This window comes from Dioscorea cayenensis, chromosome 9 (genome assembly GCF_009730915.1).
Source record: "Dioscorea cayenensis subsp. rotundata cultivar TDr96_F1 chromosome 9, TDr96_F1_v2_PseudoChromosome.rev07_lg8_w22 25.fasta, whole genome shotgun sequence".
Classification (NCBI taxonomy): domain Eukaryota; kingdom Viridiplantae; phylum Streptophyta; class Magnoliopsida; order Dioscoreales; family Dioscoreaceae; genus Dioscorea; species Dioscorea cayenensis.
The window spans coordinates 14,446,007-14,449,997 of record NC_052479.1 but is presented as its reverse complement, the minus strand read 5'-3'; positions in this window follow the sequence as shown (position 1 = coordinate 14,449,997).

Sequence of the window (3,991 nt, the reverse complement as noted above, 5' to 3'; positions counted from 1 at the left end):
AGGATTAGAGTTTTGATTAAAAAATAGGAGCAATTCCAAAAAGAAAACATATGATTAAGGTTTTCATTAAAAAATATGAGACATTAAGATAACCAAACTTAGGATTATTGTTTTGATTAAAAAATAGGAAACATTGCAAAAATAAAACATACAATTCAGGTTTTGATTCAAAAAGTGTAGACATTGCACATCCTTAGGATTATGGTTTTGATTCAAAATTATAGACATTCCAAAAAGAAAAAATAGGATTAGTGTTTTGATCAAAAACATGATACATTTGGAAAAGAAAATATAGGATTACGGTTTTGATTGAAAAAAATGAGACATTACAATAATAAAGTATAGGATTAGAGTTTTGGTTAAAAAATAGTTGACTTTATGAAAAGAAAAGAAAGGATTAAGGTTTTGATTAAAAATAATAGACATTCCAAAGAAAACAAAGGACTAGGGTTTTGATTCAAAACTGAAAAAATTGGACACATTCTGAAAAGAAAACATAGAATTAGGGTTTTGATGGAATAATAGGAGACATTCCGAAAAGAAAGCATAGGATTATTGTTTTGATTGAGAAATAAGAGACATTACAATACGTAAACATAGGATTTTGGTTTTGATCCAAAATTAGAAGACATTATGAAAAAAACATTGGATCAGGGTTTTGAATGAAAAATAAGAGACATTACTATAAGAACACATAGGATTAGGGTTTTGATTCAAAAATAGCGTACATTACAAAATGAAAGGAAAGGATTAGGTTTTTTATTGAAAATAATGAAACATTCTGAAAAGAAAACATAGGTTAGGGTTTTGATTCAAAACTGATAAATAGGAGACATTAAAAAAAGAAAACATAGGATTCAGGTTATGATTGAAAGATTGGAGACAATTCGAAGAGGAAAATATGATTAGGGTTTTGATTCAGATATAGTAGGTATTCCAAATATAAATTATTGGATTAGGATTGTGATTGAAAAATATAAGACATTACTATAACAAAACATAGGATAATGGTTTTGATTAAAAAATAGTACACATTCCGAAAAGAAAACATAGGATTATAGTTTTAACTGAAAAATATGTGACATTTCAAAAAGAAAACACAGAATTAGGGATCCGATTGAAAAATAGGAGACATTACTATAAGAATACATGCGATTGGTGTTTTGAATGAAAAATAGAAGACATTACTATAAAAAATCATACGATTACGGTTCTGATTAAAAAGAGTAGACATTCTTAAAAGAAAACATAGGATAAGGGTTTTTGATTCAGAAATTGCAGCCATTCCCAAAAGAAAACATAGGATTAGAGTTTTGATTCAAAGATAGGAGACATTCTAAAAAAGAACATAGGATTAGGGTTTTCATTGAAAAATATAGGACATTACAAAAAGAAAACATAGGATTATTGTTTGGATTAAAAAATAGTAAATATTCCAAAAATAAAATATAAGATTATGGTCTTGATTAAAAAATACCAGGCATTCCAAAAAAAAAACTTGGAAATTGGGTTTTGATTAAAAATTATGTGATATTACAAAAAAAATACGATTATTGTTTTTATTCAGTAATAAGAGACATTCCAAAAAGAAAACATGAGATTGGGAATTTAATTCAAAAAATAGCGGACATTACAAAAAGAATTCATAGCCAGGGATTTCCAAAACAAAAGATAGGATTAGGGTTTTGATTTATAGAAATGAGACATTCCCCTAAAAACAAAGAATTAAAGTTTTGATTCAAAATTAAAAAATAGGTCATATCTCGAAAAAAAATTCAGATCAGCATTTTGATTAAAAAATAGCAAAATTCTCAAAAGAAAAATTGAATGGAAAATAGGAGACATTAATATAAGAAAACATAGGATTAGTGTTTTGATTGAAAAATAGAAGACATTATGATAAAAAAACATCGTATTAAGGTTTTGAATGAAAAATAAGAGACATTACTATAAGAAAACATAGGATTAGGGTTTTGATTTGATTCAAAAATAGTAGACATTTCGAAAAGAAAACACATGATTAGGGTTTGATTAAAAAATATGAGACATTTCAAAATGCAAACATTGGATTAGGGTTTTAATTTAAAAATAGGAGGCATTCTAAAAAAACATAGGATTAGGTTTTTTTTTTAAAGAAAATGTGACATTTCGAAAAGAAAACATACAATTAGTGTTTTGATTGAAAAATATGAGACATTATGAAAACAAATCATAGCATTAGGGTTTTGATTGAAAAATCTAAGACATAATTATAAGTAGGCATTCCCAAAAGAAAACATAAGATTAGGGTTTAGAATAAAAAAAGGAGGAATTCCTAAAAAAAATAGGATTAGGGTTTGATTGAAATATATAAGACATTACGAAAACAAAGCATACGATTATTGTTTTTATTCAAAAATAATAGGCATTAAGAAAAGAAAACATAAGATTAGTGTATTGCTTCAAAAATAGAAGGCATTCCAAAAAAAACAAATTATTAGGGTTTTGATTGAAAACTGAGAAATAGGAAACAATCTGGAAAAGAAAAGATAGGATTAGGGTGTTGATTGAATAATAGGAGACATTATAATAAAAAAACATATTATCTGGGTTTTGATTCAAAAAATAGAAGACAATGTGAAAAGAAACCTTAGGATTAGTGTTTTGATTAAAAAATAAGACATTTCCAAATGAAAACATAGGATTACGGTTTTGATTGAAAAATAGAAGGCATTAGTATAAGAAAACATAAGACTATGGTTTTGAATGAAATATAGGAGACATTACTTTAAGAAAACATAGGATTATGGTTTTGATTCAAAAATAGCAAACCTTCAAAAAAGAAAAGAAAGGATTATTCTTTTATTTAAAAATATTAGACATTCTGAAAAGAAAATGTAGGTTTGGGTTTTTATTTAAAACTAATAAATAATAGACATTAATAAAAATGAACATAGGATTTGCGTTTTGATTGAATGATTGGAGACATTTTGAAAAGAAAACATAATATTAGCCAGAGAAAACATAGCATTAGTGTGTTTATTCAAAAAAATGAGACATTACGAAAGGAAAACATAGCCAGAGATTTCTAAAACAAAAGATAGGATTAGCGTTTTGATTAAAAAAATAAGATATTCGCAAATGTAAACAAAGGATTAGAGTTTTGATTCAAAACCAAAAATAGGACAAATTTCGAAAAGAAAACATAGGATTCTGTTTTTGATTCAACCATAGCAGACATTCAGAAAAGAAAGTAAAGGATTAGGGTTTGATTGAAAAATAGGAGACATTCATATAAGAAAACATGGGATTAGTTTTTGATTGAAATTTAGCAAACAATGCGATAAGAAAACATAGTATTAGTGTATTAAATGAAAAATAGGAGACATTACTATAAGAAAACATAAGATTAGGGTTTTATTCAAAAATAGAAGACATTCAAAAAATATAACAAATGATTATGTTTTTGATTGAAAATTGTGAGATATTTTGAAAAGAAAACATTGGATTATTGTTTTAATTTTAAAATAGGAGACATTCTAAAAATAAAATATAGTATTAGGTAATTTTTTTTTAAAAATAACAAGAGATATTTCAAACAGAAAACATACGATTAGGGTTTTAATAGAATAGTATGAGACATTACAAAAGCAAGACACTGTTTGATTAAAAAATAGGAGAAATTACCATAAGGAAAACATAGGATTAGGGTATTAATTAAAATAATAAAGTAGGGGACAATTCCATAAGACAACATAGGTTTATGGTTTTGATTAGAAAATAGCACACATTTTCAAAAGAAAACATAGGATTAATTTTTTGATTAAAAAATTGGAGCCATTCCAAAAGGAAAACATATGATTAGGGTTTTGATTAAAAAATATGAGACATTACGAAAAGAAAAAATATGATTATTGATTTGGTTAAAAAATACCAGACATTCCCAAAAGAAAACATAAGATTAGGGTTTTGATTAAAAAATATGTGAAAAATTTTAAAAACATAGAATTAG